Below are 18,312 nucleotides of genomic sequence, written 5' to 3' on the forward strand. Positions count from 1 at the left end.
TGCGTCTGCAATTTTAGCTCTCTATCTCCTTCCTTGTCACAGATATTGGCTTTTAAAGTTTTCTCCAGTTTCAAAAATTGATGACCCGGGTCAACATTTTTAGAAAATTTTCAATATTCCCCAATTTGCCCCAAATTTACACACATTGATGGCATTTCTGCCTGGATGCTGCGCACTTTCATCATCATCATCATCATCATCATCATCATCATCATCATCGTCACACAGTGGCTCTTGTACTTCACTTCTCATGTGCATTCAATCTTCTCATATTATGCCCATGTGCAATACTCATTTTCTGAATGTATGCTTTCATATAAGATAAGATAAGATACAACTTTATTCTCCCGAGGGAAATTGCGTGTTGACAGAGGGAGTGTAACATGAGGGAGGAGGACCAGGTGAGGCCTGCTGCTCAGAGGGCCAAAATGCTTACGGCACCGGGTATTCCCAAGCGGTCTCCCATCTAAGTACTAACCTGGCCCGACGCTGATTAGCTTCCGAGATCAGAAGAGATCGGGCGTGTTCAGAGTGGTATGGCCGTAAACGAGGAGAGCAGCCACACAGAGGCTCTTTATAGGTGAGACAGACCCAGTTCAAGTCACCGTGTACGCATGACTACACTCAAGTTCATGTATATCCCAATTTATATGATGCCTTCATCAGAAACACACTAACATTTCAGATAAGATAAGATACAACTTTATTCTCCCGAGGGAAATTGCGTGTTCACAGAGGGAGTGAAACATGAGGGAGGAGGACCAGGTGAGGCCTGCTGCTCAGAGGGCCAAAATGCTTACGGCACCGGGTATTCCCAGGCGGTCTCCCATCCAAGTACTAACCTGGCCCGACGCTGATAAGCTTCCGAGATCAGACGAGATCGGGCGTGTTCAGAGTGGTATGGCCGTAAACGAGGAGAGCAGCCACACAGAGGCTCTTTATAGGTGAGACAGACCCAGTTCAAGTCACCGTGTACACATGACTACACTCAAGTTCATGTATATCACAATTTACATGATGCCTTCATCAGAAGAACACTAACATTTCTGATAAGATAAGATACAACTTTATTCTCCCGAGGGAAATTGCGTGTTCACAGAGGGAGTGAAACGAGGAGGACCAGGTGAGGCCTGCGGCTCAGAGGGCCAAAATGCTTACTGCACCGGGTATTCCCAGGCTGTCTCCCATCCAAGTACTAACCTGGCCCGACGCTGATTAGCTTCCGAGATCAGACGAGATCGGGCGTGTTCAGAGTGGTATGTCCGTAAACGAGGAGAGCAGCCACACAGAGGCTCTTTATAGGTGAGACAGACCCAGTTCAAGTCACCGTGTACACATGACTACACTCAAGTTCATGTATATCACAATTTACATGATGCCTTCATCAGAAACACACATTTCTGGATAATAAAGTCTTACCTAATGAAACTGATAATCATCACATAGAACATACAGAGGGACCACTTACATCTCTGACGCTCACTTTTATCCTCATCATCATCATCATCATCATCATCATCATCGTCACACAGTGGCTCCTGTACTTTACTCCCCATGTGCATTCAATCATCTCATATTATGCCCATGTGCAATACTCATTTTCTGAATGTATGCTTTTATATAAGATAAGATAAGTACAACTTTATTCTCCCGAGGGACATTGGTTGTTGACAAAGGGAGTGAAACATGAGGGAGGAGGACCAGGTGAGGCCTGCTGCTCAGAGGGCCAAAATGCTTACGGCAGCGGGTATTCCCAGGCGGTCTCCCATCCAAGTACTAACCTGGCCCGACGCTGCTTAGCTTCCGAGATCAGACGAGATCAGGCGTGTTCAGAGTGGTATGGCCGTAAACGATGAGAGCAGCCACACAGAGGCTCTTTATAGGTGAGACAGACCCAGTTCAAGTCACCGTGTACGCATGACTACACTCAAGTTCATGTATATCACAATTTACATGATGCCTTCATCAGAAGAACACTAACATTTCAGATAAGATAAGATACAACTTTATTCTCCCGAGGGAAATTGCGTGTTGACAGAGGGAGTGAAACATGAGGGAGGAGGACCAGGTGAGGCCTGCTGCTCAGAGGGCCAAAATGCTTACGGCACCGGGTATTCCCAGGCAGTCTCCCATCCAAGTACTAACCTGGCCCGACGCTGATTAGCTTCCGAGATCAGACGAGACCGGGCGTGTTCAGAGTGGTATGGCCGTAAACGAGGAGAGCAGCCACACAGAGGCTCTTTATAGGTGAGACAGACCCAGTTCAAGTCACCGTGTACACATGACTACACTCAAGTTCATGTATATCACAATTTACATGATGCCTTCATCAGAAGAACACTAACATTTCTGATAAGATAAGATACAACTTTATTCTCCCGAGGGAAATTGCGTGTTCTCAGAGGGAGTGAAACATGAGGGAGGAGGACCAGGTGAGGCCTGCTGCTCAGAGGGCCAAAATGCTTACTGCACCAGGTATTCCCAGGCGGTCTCCCATCCAAGTGCTAACCTGGCCCGACGCTGCTTAGCTTCCGAGATCAGACGAGATCGGGCGTGTTCAGAGTGGTATGGCCGTAAACGAGGAGAGCAGCCACACAGAGGCTCTTTATAGGTGAGACAGACCCAGTTCAAGTCACCGTGTACACATGACTACACTCAAGTTCATGTATATCACGATTTACATGATGCCTTCATCAGAAGAACACTAACATTTCAGAAAAGATAAGATACAACTTTATTCTCCCGAGGGAAATTGCGTGTTAACAGAGGGAGTGAAACATGAGGGAGGAGGACCAGGTGAGGCCTGCTGCTCAGAGGGCCAAAATGCTTACGGCACCGGGTATTCCCAGGCGGTCTCCCATCCAAGTACTATCCTGGCCCGACGCTGCTTAGCATCCGAGATTGTGCGTGTTCAGAGTGGTACGGCCTTAAACGAGGAGAGCAGCCACACAGAGGCTCTTTATAGGTGAGACAGACCCAGTTCAAGTCACCGTGTACACATGACTACACTCAAGTTCATGTATATCACAATTTACATGATGCCTTCATCAGAAACACACATTTCTGGATAATGAAGTCTTACCTAATGAAACTGATAATCATCACATAGAACATAAAGAGGGACCACTAACATCTCTGACGCTCACTTTCATCATCATCATCATCATCATCATCATCATCATCGTCACACAGTGGCTCCTGTACTTCACTCCCCATGTGCATTCAATCATCTCATATTATGCCCATATGCAATACTCATTTTCTGAATGTATGCTTTCATATAAGATAAGATAAGATACCACTTTATTCTCCCGAGGGACATTGGTTGTTCACAGAGGGAGTGAAACATGAGGGAGGAGGACCAGGTGAGGCCTGCTGCTCAGAGAGCCAAAATGCTTACGGCACCGGGTATTCCCAGGCGGTCTCCCATCCAAGTACTAACCTGGCCCGACGCTGCTTAGCTTCCGAGATCAGACGAGATCAGGCGTGTTCAGAGTGGTATGGCCGTAAACGATGAGAGCAGCCACACAGAGGCTCTTTATAGGTGAGACAGACCCAGTTCAAGTCACCGTGTACACATGACTACACTCAAGTTCATGTATATCACAATTTACATGATGCCTTCATCAGAAGAACACTAACATTTCAGATAAGATAAGATACAACTTTATTCTCCCGAGGGAAATTGCGTGTTGACAGAGGGAGTGAAACATGAGGGAGGAAGACCAGGTGAGGCCTGCTGCTCAGAGGGCCAAAATGCTTACGGCACCGGGTATTCCCAGGCGGTCTCCCATCCAAGTACTAACCTGGCCCGACACTGCTTAGCTTCCCAGATCAGACGAGATCGGGCGTGTTCAGAGTGGTATGGCCGTAAACGAGGAGAGCAGCCACACAGAGGCTCTTTATAGGTGAGACAGACCCAGTTCAAGTCACCGTGTACACATGACTACACTCAAGTTCATGTATATCACAATTTACATGATGCCTTCATCAGAAACACACATTTCTGGATAATGAAGTCTTACCTAATGAAACTGATAATCATCACATAGAACATAAAGAGGGACCACTAACATCTCTGACGCTCACTTTCATCATCATCATCATCATCATCATCATCATCGTCACACAGTGGCTCGTGTACTTCACTTCTCATGTGCATTCAATCATCTCATATTATGCCCATGTGCCATACTCATTTTCTGAATGTATGCTTTCATATAAGATAAGATAAGATACAACTTTATTCTCCCGAGGGACATTGGGTGTTGACAGAGGGAGTGAAACATGAGGGAGGAGGACCAGGTGAGGCCTGCTGCTCAGAGGGCCAAAATGCTTACGGCACCTGGTATTCCTAGGCGGTCTCTCATCCAAGTACGAACCTGGCCCGACGCTGCTTAGCTTCCGAGATCAGACGAGATCAGGCATGTTCAGAGTGGTATGGCCGTAAACGAGGAGAGCAGCCACACAGAGGCTCTTTATAGGTGAGACAGACCCAGTTCAAGTCACCGTGTACGCATGACTACACTCAAGTTCATGTATATCCCAATTTACATGATGCCTTCATCAGAAAAACACTAACATTTCAGATAAGATAAGATACAACTTTATTCTCCCGAGGGAAATTGCGTGTTCACAGAGGGAGTGAAACATGAGGGAGGAGGACCAGGTGAGGCCTGCTGCTCAGGGGGCCAAAATGCTTACTGCACCGGGTATTCCCAGGCGGTCTCCCATCCAAGTACTAACCTGGCCCGACGCTGCTTAGCTTCCGAGATCAGACGAGATCGGGCGTGTTCAGAGTGGTATGGCCGTAAACGAGGAGAGCAGCCACACAGAGGCTCTTTATAGGTGAGACAGACCCAGTTCAAGTCACCGTGTACGCATGACTACACTCAAGTTCATGTATATCACAATTTACATGATGCCTTCATCAGAAACACACATTTCTGGATAATAAAGTCTTACCTAATGAAACTGATAATCATCACATAGAACATACAGAGGGACCACTTACATCTCTGACGCTCACTTTTATCCTCATCATCATCATCATCATCATCATCATCATCGTCACACAGTGGCTCCTGTACTTCACTCCCCATGTGCATTCAATCATCTCATATTATGCCCATGTGCAATACTCATTTTCTGAATGTATGCTTTCATATAAGATAAGATAAGATACCACTTTATTCTCCCGAGGGACATTGGTTGTTCACAGAGGGAGTGAAACATGAGGGAGGAGGACCAGGTGAGGCCTGCTGCTCAGAGGGCCAAAATGCTTACGGCACCGGGTATTCCCAGGCGGTCTCCCATCCAAGTACTAACCTGGCCCGACGCTGCTTAGCTTCCGAGATCAGAAGAGATCAGGCGTGTTCAGAGTGGTATGGCCGTAAACGATGAGAGCAGCCACACAGAGGCTCTTTATAGGTGAGACAGACCCAGTTCAAGTCACCGTGTACACATGACTACACTCAAGTTCATGTATATCACAATTTACATGATGCCTTCATCAGAAGAACACTAACATTTCAGATAAGATAAGATACAACTTTATTCTCCCGAGGGAAATTGCGTGTTGACAGAGGGAGTGAAACATGAGGGAGGAAGACCAGGTGAGGCCTGCTGCTCAGAGGGCCAAAATGCTGACGGCACCGGGTATTCCCAGGCGGTCTCCCATCCAAGTACTAACCTGGCCCGACACTGCTTAGCTTCCCAGATCAGACGAGATCGGGCGTGTTCAGAGTGGTATGGCCGTAAACGAGGAGAGCAGCCACACAGAGGCTCTTTATAGGTGAGACAGACCCAGTTCAAGTCACCGTGTACACATGACTACACTCAAGTTCATGTATATCAAGGGAGGCAGTGGCTCAGTGGGTAGTGCTTCCGCTTGGGAACCGCAGGGTTGCCGGTTCGAGCCCCTGCCGAGGTGCCCCTGAGCAAGGCACCGAACCCTCAATTGCTCCCCCCTCTGCGTAGGGTGGTAATGTAATGTAAGTCGCTTTGGATAAAAGCGTCTGCCAAATGCTCGTAATGTAATGTAATGTAATGTAATATCACAATTTACATGATGCCTTCATCAGAAACACACATTTCTGGATAATGAAGTCTTACCTAATGAAACTGATAATCATCACATAGAACATAAAGAGGGACCACTAACATCTCTGACGCTCACTTTCATCATCATCATCATCATCCTCATCATCATCATCGTCACACAGTGGCTCGTGTACTTCACTTCTCATGTGCATTCAATCATCTCATATTATGCCCATGTGCCATACTCATTTTCTGAATGTATGCTTTCATATAAGATAAGATAAGATACAACTTTATTCTCCCGAGGGACATTGGTTGTTGACAAAGGGAGTGAAACATGAGGGAGGAGGACCAGGTGACCAGGTTTCCTCCCGGACCAGAAATCCAATCGCATTTTGATTTTTCCCTCTATTTCACCCCACGTTTGTTTTGTTGCTGCATCTCGATTCTTACCTACGTATACACCCAAAACCTTCACCATTTCATTTCTCTTTACAAAATTCCATTTATTTACACAATCGAAACCATCACCAAAGCCCATTAGCTCGGTTTTTTCCGCATTGATTTTGGCCCCAGATGCCCTCTCATAGCACTCTACATGCTGCAGCACCCTGTCTACACTCCTCTCATCCCTAACCGTAATACTTATGTCATCTGCGTACTGGTAGATTTTCGTGTCCGTTTTATCTTCCATTTCAATCCCCAAAATCCCTGGGTCCCTCCTAATGAGGGCAGACAAGGGTTCTGCCGCTATGGAGTATAACATAGCTGAAAGCGGGCATCCTTGCCTGATTGACCTCTCCAGAGCGAAGCTCTCAGTTAACCTCCCGTTTATTTTCACCCTACTGATGGCATTCCTATATATTAACCTAATCCATTTAGTGAAACCTTCCCCGAAACCCATCTTTCCCAGTGTTTTAAACAAAAAATCATGATCCACCCTATCAAACGCCTTCTCTAAATCAACCCCTATGTACAGCCCTCCCTTCTGATTCATTTTGTCAAAGATGTCCTGGATCGATAAGATGATGTCACTAATGTCTCTCCCTACCACACCATAACACTGACAGGGATTCACCACTGTGCCTATCACCTCCTTCAATCTGTTTGCCAGGATTTTAGCCAGTATTTTATAATCTGTATTTAGCAGACTAATTGGCCTATAATTCCCCAAATCACCTTTGTCACCCTTATTCTTATACACCACTCGGATTAGCCCCGTGAAGAAGTCCCCAGATGCTTTCCCCTCCCGCTCCATGCATTGAAAGATTCTCAGGAGAATTGGCTTTATCACCTGTTTAAAGGTGATGTAAAATTCCCCCGATAACCCATCCAGCCCTGGACTTTTGTTCTTATTCAAACCATTTATTGCTCTTTCCAATTCTTCCTCTGTTATGTTTTTATCACAGTCTGCTCTGTCCTCTTCCCCTAATTTTTTTTCTATCCCTTCAAAAACACTGTGGTCTGTAGAGTTTACCTCCATCTTTGAAAAAAGTTTTTTAAAATGTTTATGAGCCACCTCCAGCATTTCCCCTGTCTTCTCCATTGTCTTACCCTCTTCATTTTTCAGGTTTTGCAGATGAGCTTTCTTTTGCTGTCTTTTTTCAAGCCCTAAAAAGAAACTTGTATTCTTTTCCCCTTCTAAAATATCCTTCATCCTTGATCTGATAGCTGCCCCTCTGCTCCGTTTCTTCTCAAGCTCATCTAATTGTTTTCTCAGCATGAGATATTTTAGATTGTTGAAGTTTTCCTCTGCAATCGACCTTTCCAGCTCTTTATTAATCTGGTCTCTTAAACTATACTCAGTCCTTCTTTCCTTCTCCATTTTATTTTTACAATAGTTTATTGTCACTTTTTTGATGTGCAATTTCACCTCCTCCCACCACTCCCCCATATTTATGCAACCCCCCCCGAGTTCTCTTTTTCTTTCTTTCAGTAGATTTTCAACTTTCTCCCTATATTTTCCATCCAGCAAAACACTGTTATTTAAACACCATAACCCTCCACCTTTGTGCTCTTTCTCCCCCAGCTCCACCCATAACCTTGCATGATCGCTAAACCCTGTGAACTCATACCAGCATTTTGAAATCTTTTTTTCCAGCCCAGATGCTAATAGACATAAGTCAATCCTGGACTGTTTAAGTGCCCCAGAACCGTCTGTCGTCTGGAAAAGCCCCTTTCTCCCATATTGCGCACCCTCCACAGATCTACCAGGTTGAAATAGTCAAAAAGCTCATTTAGCGATTTCCTACTTATATCACTTTTGTATGTATTGTTGCTTGATATATCCAACCTCGTAAGTGCACAGTTAAAATCCCCCACTACACAAATGTTCCCTCCCAAATGCGGTTTTAGTTGATCAAAGAAAATTCCACGCTTGTTGTCCTCATTCGATGCATAAATATTCAAAAATTTGTAAAGCACATTCCTGTAAATAAATTCAATACCGATCACCCTTCCCTCATCATCCTTCACTATTTCCTTAACATTTTGGATCTTATCTCCTTTCGCAAAAATAGCGACTCCGGCTCGTCCATTTACACCGTTGTTTGCCCACACTTTTCCAGCCCATGTATCCCTCAGATAGCTTCTCCACTCCCTTGTCCACCTAGTCTCTTGTACACAGAGGATGTCAAAAGTATCCACCCTTAAAACATCTCTCATCTTGTTAATACATCTTAAGCCGTTTGTGTTTTGCGATAGTATTTTTAACATTGTAAATACATAGAGATAAATCAGGCCCATCATCTTTATGCTACAGTTCACGTCTTACTTTTTCCTCTTTTTGATCCCCTTGTCTTCAGCATCCATTGCAGTCTTCTCTTCCCCAGCTCCTGGCTGTTTCCGAGGTCCATATCAGACTCCGAGTTCCCCGACTCTTGAGACCCCGTCAAGCATATCTCTGAGTCTGATTCTGGGGGCCGCTGAAGTTGAACAATTTTCACCTTCCTCTCCTTTCTCTCCGATGTATCCACACTCTGCCCCTCTGCTGCGTCTCCATGTCCCGGCACCTCAGCTGTCGATCCTCTCACCTCCATTCCTTGCTCTCCGTCCGACTCCAGTATGTCTCTTCCTTTCTCCGCTTCCCCCTCCGCACGATCCTTCTCGGTCTCCTCCCTCTCAGAGATATTCTCTCTCGATTCTTCCTGCTCCTCACGTTGCTTTCCTCCCGTCCCTGGAGCATGATCAACGTCCTCACAAACACATCTGCTGCTCTCCTTTTTGCAGCTCTGGCATTTGTTCCCTCTGCCCATGCACTCCCTTGCATAGTGCCCCTGCTCTCCACATTTTCTACAAAGGAAATCTGGACAGTCCCTCAGGATATGACCAGTCTGTATGCACTGTCTGCACACTTTCACCTGTTTGTCGTGCAAAACTCTGAAGAACTCTGCTCCAAAAGCCGTCTCAAACTTGATGATGATCGGGGATACTGCACTCACTCCCCAGCTGTTCAGCTTGCCCAGAATGACGCTGTCCGTGATATACGCCGGCAGCCCCAGAAACGAGACCACCAGCTCATCATTACATAACTCCTTGGACATGATCGCGGTCTGTCCAATTTTTATGCCGTCCAATAGTCTTTCTTTCCCCTTCGGGTGATTCATTGTGATCTCATATTTATTTCTGCCCGTGTACCGGCAGGCGATGATTTTCCCACAAGTGTCTTGTATTGCCTGGATCAGCTCCATTGCGGTCACTTTATCTTCTCCAATCAGCTCCAGCGCGAGCGTTAAATTTTGCTGAAACTCTTCAGCTTTATCCTTAATAATCCGTATCTCTTCCTCTCTGATGATTTCTCTCTCCTGCCCTCTTCCTCCTTCCGCATTTTCGGCTACGTCAGGAGCTGTCACCGCACGTGTGTCCTCCATTTCTCCCGTCATATTCTGACCGTCCAAGGTCCTGTACGCCCGATCGTCTTTCACCATCGGCTCGTTTGCCTCGGCCGTCCGGTCCGGGCCCGGTGCAGCGACTCTGGCTCCCTTTCCTCTGGTTCTCACCATACTTGGAGCACAGTATAAACTATTTTCCATCAGGAAAACACAAACCAAACAAACAAATAACTTAAAGTGTCCCCCAGACAGTCAAAACTGCTGGGGGTGGCTCCAAAAACCGAGCTATCAAAGAAACGAAAAATCTGGGCTTAAAGAAACGCCACAGTTTAAACTCAAAATCAAAATTGCCGCACAGGATCAGTCAAAATACACGCACGCCTGGAGCTCACACACACCTCCTCTTACTTCCGTGTTCAGAGTGGTATGGCCGTAAACGAGGAGCGCAGCCACACAGAGGCTCTTTATAGGTGAGACAGACCCAGTTCAAGTCACCGTGTACACATGACTACACTCAAGTTCATGTATATCACAATTTACATGATGCCTTCATCAGAAGAACACAGAAGCCTCTATCTCCTTCCTTTTCACAGATATGGGCTTTTCAAGTTTTCTCTAGTTTCAAGAATCGATGACCCGCGGGTCAACATTTTTAGAAAATTTTCAATATTCCCCAATTTGCCCCAAATTTACACAAATTGATGGCATTTCTGTCTGGATGCTGCGTCTGAAATTTTAGCTCTCTATCTCCTTCCTTGTCACAGATATGGGCTTTTAAAGTTTTCTCCAGTTTCAAAAATCGATGACCCGGGTGTCAACTTTTTTCCAAAATTTTCAATATTCCCCAATTTGCCCCAATTTACACACAATGATGGCATTTCTGCCTGGATGCTGCGTCTGAAATTGTAGCTCTCTATCTCCTTCCTTGTCACAGATATGGGCTTTTCAAGTTTTCTCCAGTTTCAAAAATTGATGACCCGGGTCAACATTTTTTTTGAAAATTTTCAATATTCCCCAATTTGCCCCAAATTTACACACATTGATGGCATTTCTGCCTGGATGCTGCGTCTGAAATTGTAGCTCTCTATCTCCTTCCTTGTCACAGATATGGGCTTTTCAAGTATCTCCAGTTTCAAAAATCGATGACCACATTTTTAGAAAATTTTCAATATTCCCCAATTTGCCCCAAATTTACACACATTGATGGCATTTCTGCCTGGATACTGCGTCTGCAATTTTAGCTCTCTATCTCCTTCCTTGTCACAGATATTGGCTTTTAAAGTTTTCTCCAGTTTCAAAAATCGATGACCCGGGTCAACATTTTTAGAAAATTTTCAATATTCCCCAATTTACCCCAAATTTACACACATTGATGGCATTTCTGCCTGGATGCTGCGCACTTTCATCATCATCATCATCATCATCATCATCATCATCATCATCGTCACACAGTGGCTCGTGTACTTCACTTCTCATGTGCATTCAATCTTCTCATATTATGCCCATGTGCAATACTCATTTTCTGAATGTATGCTTTCATATAAGATAAGATAAGATACAACTTTATTCTCCCGAGGGAAATTGCGTGTTGACAGAGGGAGTGTAACATGAGGGAGGAGGACCAGGTGAGGCCTGCTGCTCAGAGGGCCAAAATGCTTACGGCACCGGGTATTCCCAAGCGGTCTCCCATCTAAGTACTAACCTGGCCCGACGCTGATTAGCTTCCGAGATCAGAAGAGATCGGGCGTGTTCAGAGTGGTATGGCCGTAAACGAGGAGAGCAGCCACACAGAGGCTCTTTATAGGTGAGACAGACCCAGTTCAAGTCACCGTGTACGCATGACTACACTCAAGTTCATGTATATCCCAATTTACATGATGCCTTCATCAGAAAAACACTAACATTTCAGATAAGATAAGATACAACTTTATTCTCCCGAGGGAAATTGCGTGTTCACAGAGGGAGTGAAACATGAGGGAGGAGGACCAGGTGAGGCCTGCTGCTCAGAGGGCCAAAATGCTTACGGCACCGGGTATTCCCAGGCGGTCTCCCATCCAAGTACTAACCTGGCCCGACGCTGATTAGCTTCCGAGATCAGACGAGATCGGGCGTGTTCAGAGTGGTATGGCCGTAAACGAGGAGAGCAGCCACACAGAGGCTCTTTATAGGTGAGACAGACCCAGTTCAAGTCACCGTGTACACATGACTACACTCAAGTTCATGTATATCACAATTTACATGATGCCTTCATCAGAAGAACACTAACATTTCTGATAAGATAATATACAACTTTATTCTCCCGAGGGAAATTGCGTGTTGACAGAGGGAGTGAAACATGAGGGAGGAGGACCAGGTGAGGCCTGCTGCTCAGAGGGCCAAAATGCTTACGGCACCGGGTATTCCCAGGCGGTCTCCCATCCAAGTACTAACCTGGCCCGACGCTGATTAGCTTCCGAGATCAGACGAGATCGGGCGTGTTCAGAGTGGTATGGCCGTAAACGAGGAGAGCAGCCACACAGAGGCTCTTTATAGGTGAGACAGACCCAGTTCAAGTCACCGTGTACACATGACTACACTCAAGTTCATGTATATCACAATTTACATGATGCCTTCATCAGAAGAACACTAACATTTCTGATAAGATAAGATACAACTTTATTCTCCCGAGGGAAATTGCGTGTTCACAGAGGGAGTGAAACGAGGAGGACCAGGTGAGGCCTGCGGCTCAGAGGGCCAAAATGCTTACTGCACCGGGTATTCCCAGGCTGTCTCCCATCCAAGTACTAACCTGGCCCGACGCTGCTTAGCATCCGAGATTGTGCGTGTTCAGAGTGGTACGGCCTTAAACGAGGAGAGCAGCCACACAGAGGCTCTTTATAGGTGAGACAGACCCAGTTCAAGTCACCGTGTACACATGACTACACTCAAGTTCATGTATATCACAATTTACATGATGCCTTCATCAGAAGAACACTAACATTTCAGATAAGATAAGATACAACTTTATTCTCCCGAGGGAAATTGCGTGTTGACAGAGGGAGTGAAACATGAGGGAGGAAGACCAGGTGAGGCCTGCTGCTCAGAGGGCCAAAATGCTTACGGCACCGGGTATTCCCAGGCGGTCTCCCATCCAAGTACTAACCTGGCCCGACACTGCTTAGCTTCCCAGATCAGACGAGATCGGGCGTGTTCAGAGTGGTATGGCCGTAAACGAGGAGAGCAGCCACACAGAGGCTCTTTATAGGTGAGACAGACCCAGTTCAAGTCACCGTGTACACATGACTACACTCAAGTTCATGTATATCACAATTTACATGATGCCTTCATCAGAAACACACATTTCTGGATAATGAAGTCTTACCTAATGAAACTGATAATCATCACATAGAACATAAAGAGGGACCACTTACATCTCTGACGCTCACTTTTATCCTCATCATCATCATCATCATCATCATCATCGTCACACAGTGGCTCGTGTACTTCACTTCTCATGTGCATTCAATCATCTCATATTATGCCCATGTGCCATACTCATTTTCTGAATGTATGCTTTCATATAAGATAAGATAAGATACAACTTTATTCTCCCGAGGGAAATTGCGTGTTCACAGAGGGAGTGAAACATGAGGGAGGAGGACCAGGTGAGGCCTGCTGGGCAGAGGGCCAAAATGCTTACGGCACCGGGTATTCCCAGGCGGTCTCCCATCCAAGTACTAACCTGGCCCGACGCTGATTAGCTTCCAAGATCAGACGAGATCGGGCGTGTTCAGAGTGGTATGGCCGTAAACGAGGAGAGCAGCCACACAGAGGCTCTTTATAGGTGAGACAGACCCAGTTCAAGTCACCGTGTACACATGACTACACTCAAGTTCATGTATATCACAATTTACATGATGCCTTCATCAGAAACACACATTTCTGGATAATAAAGTCTTACCTAATGAAACTGATAATCATCACATAGAACATACAGAGGGACCACTTACATCTCTGACGCTCACTTTTATCCTCATCATCATCATCATCATCATCATCATCATCGTCACACAGTGGCTCCTGTACTTCACTTCTCATGTGCATTCAATCATCTCATATTATGCCCATGTGCCATACTCATTTTCTGAATGTATGCTTTCATATAAGATAAGATAAGATACAACTTTATTCTCCCGAGGGACATTGGGTGTTGACAGAGGGAGTGAAACATGAGGGAGGAGGACCAGGTGAGGCCTGCTGCTCAGTGGGCCAAAATGCTTACGGCACCTGGTATTCCTAGGCGGTCTCTCATCCAAGTACGAACCTGGCCCGACGCTGCTTAGCTTCCGAGATCAGACGAGATCAGGCATGTTCAGAGTGGTATGGCCGTAAACGAGGAGAGCAGCCACACAGAGGCTCTTTATAGGTGAGACAGACCCAGTTCAAGTCACCGTGTACGCATGACTACACTCAAGTTCATGTATATCCCAATTTACATGATGCCTTCATCAGAAAAACACTAACATTTCAGATAAGATAAGATACAACTTTATTCTCCCGAGGGAAATTGCGTGTTCACAGAGGGAGTGAAACATGAGGGAGGAGGACCAGGTGAGGCCTGCTGCTCAGGGGGCCAAAATGCTTACTGCACCGGGTATTCCCAGGCGGTCTCCCATCCAAGTACTAACCTGGCCCGACGCTGCTTAGCTTCCGAGATCAGACGAGATCGGGCGTGTTCAGAGTGGTATGGCCGTAAACGAGGAGAGCAGCCACACAGAGGCTCTTTATAGGTGAGACAGACCCAGTTCAAGTCACCGTGTACACATGACTACACTCAAGTTCATGTATATCACAATTTACATGATGCCTTCATCAGAAACACACATTTCTGGATAATGAAGTCTTACCTAATGAAACTGATAATCATCACATAGAACATAAAGAGGGACCACTAACATCTCTGACGCTCACTTTCATCATCATCATCATCATCATCATCATCATCATCGTCACACAGTGGCTCGTGTACTTCACTTCTCATGTGCATTCAATCATCTCATATTATGCCCATGTGCCATACTCATTTTCTGAATGTATGCTTTCATATAAGATAAGATAAGATACAACTTTATTCTCCCGAGGGACATTGGGTGTTGACAGAGGGAGTGAAACATGAGGGAGGAGGACCAGGTGAGGCCTGCTGCTCAGAGGGCCAAAATGCTTACGGCACCTGGTATTCCTAGGCGGTCCCCTATCCAAGTACGAACCTGGCCCGACGCTGCTTAGCTTCCGAGATCAGACGAGATCAGGCGTGTTCAGAGTGGTATGGCCGTAAACGAGGAGAGCAGCCACACAGAGGCTCTTTATAGGTGAGACAGACCCAGTTCAAGTCACCGTGTACGCATGACTACACTCAAGTTCATGTATATCCCAATTTACATGATGCCTTCATCAGAAAAACACTAACATTTCAGATAAGATAAGATACAACTTTATTCTCCCGAGGGAAATTGCGTGTTCACAGAGGGAGTGAAACATGAGGGAGGAGGACCAGGTGAGGCCTGCTGGTCAGAGGGCCAAAATGCTTACGGCACCTGGTATTCCTAGGCGGTCTCTCATCCAAGTACGAACCTGGCCCGACGCTGCTTAGCTTCCGAGATCAGACGAGATCAGGCGTGTTCAGAGTGGTATGGCCGTAAACAAGGAGAGCAGCCACACAGAGGCTCTTTATAGGTGAGACAGACCCAGTTCAAGTCACCGTGTACGCATGACTACACTCAAGTTCATGTATATCCCAATTTACATGATGCCTTCATCAGAAAAACACTAACATTTCAGATAAGATAAGATAATACTTTATTCTCCCGAGGGAAATTGCGTGTTGACAGAGGGAGTGAAACATGAGGGAGGAGGACCAGGTGAGGCCTGCTGCTCAGAGGGCCAAAATGCTTACTGCACCGGGTATTCCCAGGCGCTCTCCCATCCAAGTACTAACCTGGCCAGACGCTGATTAGCTTCCGAGATCAGACGAGATCGGGCGTGTTCAGAGTGGTATGGCCGTAAACGAGGAGAGCAGCCACACAGAGGCTCTTTATAGGTGAGACAGACCCAGTTCAAGTCACCGTGTACACATGACTACACTCAAGTTCATGTATATCACAATTTACATGATGCCTTCATCAGAAGAACACTAACATTTCTGATAAGATAAGATACAACTTTATTCTCCCGAGGGAAATTGCGTGTTGACAGAGGGAGTGAAACATGAGGGAGGAAGACCAGGTGAGGCCTGCTGCTCAGAGGGCCAAAATGCTTACGGCACCGGGTATTCCCAGGCGGTCTCCCATCCAAGTACTAACCTGGCCCGACACTGCTTAGCTTCCCAGATCAGACGAGATCGGGCGTGTTCAGAGTGGTATGGCCGTAAACGAGGAGAGCAGCCACACAGAGGCTCTTTATAGGTGAGACAGACCCAGTTCAAGTCACCGTGTACACATGACTACACTCAAGTTCATGTATATCACAATTTACATGATGCCTTCATCAGAAACACACATTTCTGGATAATGAAGTCTTACCTAATGAAACTGATAATCATCACATAGAACATACAGAGGGACCACTTACATCTCTGACGCTCACTTTCATCCTCATCATTATCATCATCATCATCATCATCATCGTCACACAGTGGCTCCTGTACTTCACTCCCCATGTGCATTCAATCATCTCATATTATGCCCATGTGCAATACTCATTTTCTGAATGTATGCTTTCATATAAGATAAGATAAGATACCACTTTATTCTCCCGAGGGACATTGGTTGTTGACAGAGGGAGTGAAACATGAGGGAGGAGGACCAGGTGAGGCCTGCTGCTCAGAGGGCCAAAATGCTTACGGCACCGGGTATTCCCAGGCGGTCTCCCACCCAAGTACTAACCTGGCCCGACGCTGCTTAGCTTCCGAGATCAGACGAGATCAGGCGTGTTCAGAGTGGTATGGCCGTAAACGAGGAGAGCAGCCACACAGAGGCTCTTTATAGGTGAGACAGACCCAGTTCAAGTCACCGTGTACGCATGACTACACTCAAGTTCATGTATATCACAATTTACATGATGCCTTCATCAGAAGAACACTAACATTTCAGATAAGATAAGATACAACTTTATTCTCCCGAGGGAAATTGCGTGTTGACAGAGGGAGTGAAACATGAGGGAGGAGGACCAGGTGAGGCCTGCTGCTCAGAGGGCCAAAATGCTTACTGCACCGGGTATTCCAAGGGGGCCTCCCATCCAAGTACTAACCTGGCCAGACGCTGATTAGCTTCCGAGATCAGACGAGATTGGGCGTGTTCAGAGTGGTATGGCCGTAAACGAGGAGAGCAGCCACACAGAGGCTCTTTATAGGTGAGACAGACCCAGTTCAAGTCACCGTGTACACATGACTACACTCAAGTTCATGTATATCACAATTTACATGATGCCTTCATTAGAAGAACACTAACATTTCTGATAAGATAAGATACATTTTTATTCTCCCGAGGGAAATTGCGTGTTCACAGAGGGAGTGAAACATGAGGGAGGAGGACCAGGTGAGGCCTGCTGCTCAGGGGGCCAAAATGCTTACTGCACCGGGTAGTCCCAGGCGGTCTCCCACCCAAGTGCTAACCTGGCCCGACGCTGCTTAGCTTCCGAGATCAGACGAGATCGGGCGTGTTCAGAGTAGTATGGCCGTAAACGAGGAGAGCAGCCACACAGAGGCTCTTTATAGGTGAGACAGACCCAGTTCAAGTCACCGTGTACACATGACTACACTCAAGTTCATGTATATCACAATTTACATGATGCCTTCATTAGAAGAACACTAACATTTCAGATAAGATAAGATACAACTTTATTCTCCCGAGGGAAATTGCGTGTTGACAGAGGGAGTGAAACATGAGGGAGGAAGACCAGGTGAGGCCTGCTGCTCAGAGGGCCAAAATGCTTACGGCACCGGGTATTCCCAGGCGGTCTCCCATCCAAGTACTAACCTGGCCCGACACTGCTTAGCTTCCCAGATCAGACGAGATCGGGCGTGTTCAGAGTGGTATGGTCATAAACGAGGAGAGCAGCCACACAGAGGCTCTTTATAGGTGAGACAGACCCAGTTCAAGTCACCGTGTACACATGACTACACTCAAGTTCATGTATATCACAATTTACATGATGCCTTCATCAGAAACACACATTTCTGGATAATGAAGTCTTACCTAATGAAACTGATAATCATCACATAGAACATAAAGAGGGACCACTAACATCTCTGACGCTCACTTTCATCATCATCATCATCATCATCATCATCATCATCGTCACACAGTGGCTCGTGTACTTCACTTCTCATGTGCATTCAATCATCTCATATTATGCCCATGTGCCATACTCATTTTCTGAATGTATGCTTTCATATAAGATAAGA

At 46.1% G+C, this 18,312-nt stretch overlaps 21 non-coding genes and 6 pseudogenes across 21 annotated transcripts; all 27 read right to left on the reverse strand.

The window, feature by feature from the left end:
• Nucleotides 1–429: 429 nt before the first annotated feature.
• Nucleotides 430–548, reverse strand: LOC143005955 (5S ribosomal RNA). Its single transcript, XR_012964160.1, has one exon. It is a non-coding gene; the product is annotated as a 5S ribosomal RNA (ribosomal RNA).
• A 245-nt stretch (nt 549–793) lies between these two features.
• LOC143005968 (5S ribosomal RNA) lies at nt 794–912 on the reverse strand. Its single transcript, XR_012964172.1, has one exon. It is a non-coding gene; the product is annotated as a 5S ribosomal RNA (ribosomal RNA).
• A 239-nt stretch (nt 913–1,151) lies between these two features.
• Nucleotides 1,152–1,270, reverse strand: LOC143005901 (5S ribosomal RNA; annotated as a pseudogene).
• Nucleotides 1,271–1,732: 462 nt separating this feature from the next.
• Nucleotides 1,733–1,851, reverse strand: LOC143005858 (5S ribosomal RNA). Its single transcript, XR_012964095.1, has one exon. It is a non-coding gene; the product is annotated as a 5S ribosomal RNA (ribosomal RNA).
• A 245-nt stretch (nt 1,852–2,096) lies between these two features.
• On the reverse strand, nt 2,097–2,215 carry LOC143005856 (5S ribosomal RNA). The gene has a single exon (XR_012964094.1). It is a non-coding gene; the product is annotated as a 5S ribosomal RNA (ribosomal RNA).
• Nucleotides 2,216–2,460: 245 nt separating this feature from the next.
• Nucleotides 2,461–2,579, reverse strand: LOC143005865 (5S ribosomal RNA). Its single transcript, XR_012964102.1, has one exon. It is a non-coding gene; the product is annotated as a 5S ribosomal RNA (ribosomal RNA).
• Nucleotides 2,580–3,393: 814 nt separating this feature from the next.
• Nucleotides 3,394–3,512, reverse strand: LOC143005963 (5S ribosomal RNA). Its single transcript, XR_012964168.1, has one exon. It is a non-coding gene; the product is annotated as a 5S ribosomal RNA (ribosomal RNA).
• Nucleotides 3,513–3,757: 245 nt separating this feature from the next.
• On the reverse strand, nt 3,758–3,876 carry LOC143005946 (5S ribosomal RNA). The gene has a single exon (XR_012964152.1). It is a non-coding gene; the product is annotated as a 5S ribosomal RNA (ribosomal RNA).
• Nucleotides 3,877–4,333: 457 nt separating this feature from the next.
• On the reverse strand, nt 4,334–4,452 carry LOC143005884 (5S ribosomal RNA; annotated as a pseudogene).
• A 245-nt stretch (nt 4,453–4,697) lies between these two features.
• Nucleotides 4,698–4,816, reverse strand: LOC143005933 (5S ribosomal RNA). The gene has a single exon (XR_012964139.1). It is a non-coding gene; the product is annotated as a 5S ribosomal RNA (ribosomal RNA).
• A 463-nt stretch (nt 4,817–5,279) lies between these two features.
• LOC143005931 (5S ribosomal RNA) lies at nt 5,280–5,398 on the reverse strand. Its single transcript, XR_012964138.1, has one exon. It is a non-coding gene; the product is annotated as a 5S ribosomal RNA (ribosomal RNA).
• A 245-nt stretch (nt 5,399–5,643) lies between these two features.
• On the reverse strand, nt 5,644–5,762 carry LOC143005862 (5S ribosomal RNA). The gene has a single exon (XR_012964099.1). It is a non-coding gene; the product is annotated as a 5S ribosomal RNA (ribosomal RNA).
• Nucleotides 5,763–11,525: 5,763 nt separating this feature from the next.
• Nucleotides 11,526–11,644, reverse strand: LOC143005956 (5S ribosomal RNA). Its single transcript, XR_012964161.1, has one exon. It is a non-coding gene; the product is annotated as a 5S ribosomal RNA (ribosomal RNA).
• Nucleotides 11,645–11,889: 245 nt separating this feature from the next.
• Nucleotides 11,890–12,008, reverse strand: LOC143005925 (5S ribosomal RNA). The gene has a single exon (XR_012964132.1). It is a non-coding gene; the product is annotated as a 5S ribosomal RNA (ribosomal RNA).
• A 245-nt stretch (nt 12,009–12,253) lies between these two features.
• Nucleotides 12,254–12,372, reverse strand: LOC143005926 (5S ribosomal RNA). The gene has a single exon (XR_012964133.1). It is a non-coding gene; the product is annotated as a 5S ribosomal RNA (ribosomal RNA).
• Nucleotides 12,373–12,965: 593 nt separating this feature from the next.
• On the reverse strand, nt 12,966–13,084 carry LOC143005947 (5S ribosomal RNA). The gene has a single exon (XR_012964153.1). It is a non-coding gene; the product is annotated as a 5S ribosomal RNA (ribosomal RNA).
• A 460-nt stretch (nt 13,085–13,544) lies between these two features.
• On the reverse strand, nt 13,545–13,663 carry LOC143005954 (5S ribosomal RNA). Its single transcript, XR_012964159.1, has one exon. It is a non-coding gene; the product is annotated as a 5S ribosomal RNA (ribosomal RNA).
• Nucleotides 13,664–14,126: 463 nt separating this feature from the next.
• LOC143005886 (5S ribosomal RNA) lies at nt 14,127–14,245 on the reverse strand (annotated as a pseudogene).
• Nucleotides 14,246–14,490: 245 nt separating this feature from the next.
• LOC143005934 (5S ribosomal RNA) lies at nt 14,491–14,609 on the reverse strand. The gene has a single exon (XR_012964140.1). It is a non-coding gene; the product is annotated as a 5S ribosomal RNA (ribosomal RNA).
• Nucleotides 14,610–15,069: 460 nt separating this feature from the next.
• LOC143005875 (5S ribosomal RNA) lies at nt 15,070–15,188 on the reverse strand. The gene has a single exon (XR_012964111.1). It is a non-coding gene; the product is annotated as a 5S ribosomal RNA (ribosomal RNA).
• A 245-nt stretch (nt 15,189–15,433) lies between these two features.
• LOC143005876 (5S ribosomal RNA) lies at nt 15,434–15,552 on the reverse strand. Its single transcript, XR_012964112.1, has one exon. It is a non-coding gene; the product is annotated as a 5S ribosomal RNA (ribosomal RNA).
• Nucleotides 15,553–15,797: 245 nt separating this feature from the next.
• LOC143005902 (5S ribosomal RNA) lies at nt 15,798–15,916 on the reverse strand (annotated as a pseudogene).
• A 245-nt stretch (nt 15,917–16,161) lies between these two features.
• LOC143005949 (5S ribosomal RNA) lies at nt 16,162–16,280 on the reverse strand. The gene has a single exon (XR_012964154.1). It is a non-coding gene; the product is annotated as a 5S ribosomal RNA (ribosomal RNA).
• A 463-nt stretch (nt 16,281–16,743) lies between these two features.
• LOC143005927 (5S ribosomal RNA) lies at nt 16,744–16,862 on the reverse strand. The gene has a single exon (XR_012964134.1). It is a non-coding gene; the product is annotated as a 5S ribosomal RNA (ribosomal RNA).
• Nucleotides 16,863–17,107: 245 nt separating this feature from the next.
• Nucleotides 17,108–17,226, reverse strand: LOC143005910 (5S ribosomal RNA; annotated as a pseudogene).
• A 245-nt stretch (nt 17,227–17,471) lies between these two features.
• LOC143005893 (5S ribosomal RNA) lies at nt 17,472–17,590 on the reverse strand (annotated as a pseudogene).
• Nucleotides 17,591–17,835: 245 nt separating this feature from the next.
• Nucleotides 17,836–17,954, reverse strand: LOC143005874 (5S ribosomal RNA). The gene has a single exon (XR_012964110.1). It is a non-coding gene; the product is annotated as a 5S ribosomal RNA (ribosomal RNA).
• Nucleotides 17,955–18,312: the final 358 nt, after the last annotated feature.

The sequence above is a fragment of the Genypterus blacodes genome, unplaced genomic scaffold (assembly GCF_046128005.1).
Source record: "Genypterus blacodes isolate CSIRO-AG114 ecotype Tasmania unplaced genomic scaffold, CSIRO-AGI_Gbla_v1 ptg000072l_1, whole genome shotgun sequence".
Taxonomy (NCBI): Eukaryota; Metazoa; Chordata; class Actinopteri; order Ophidiiformes; family Ophidiidae; genus Genypterus; species Genypterus blacodes.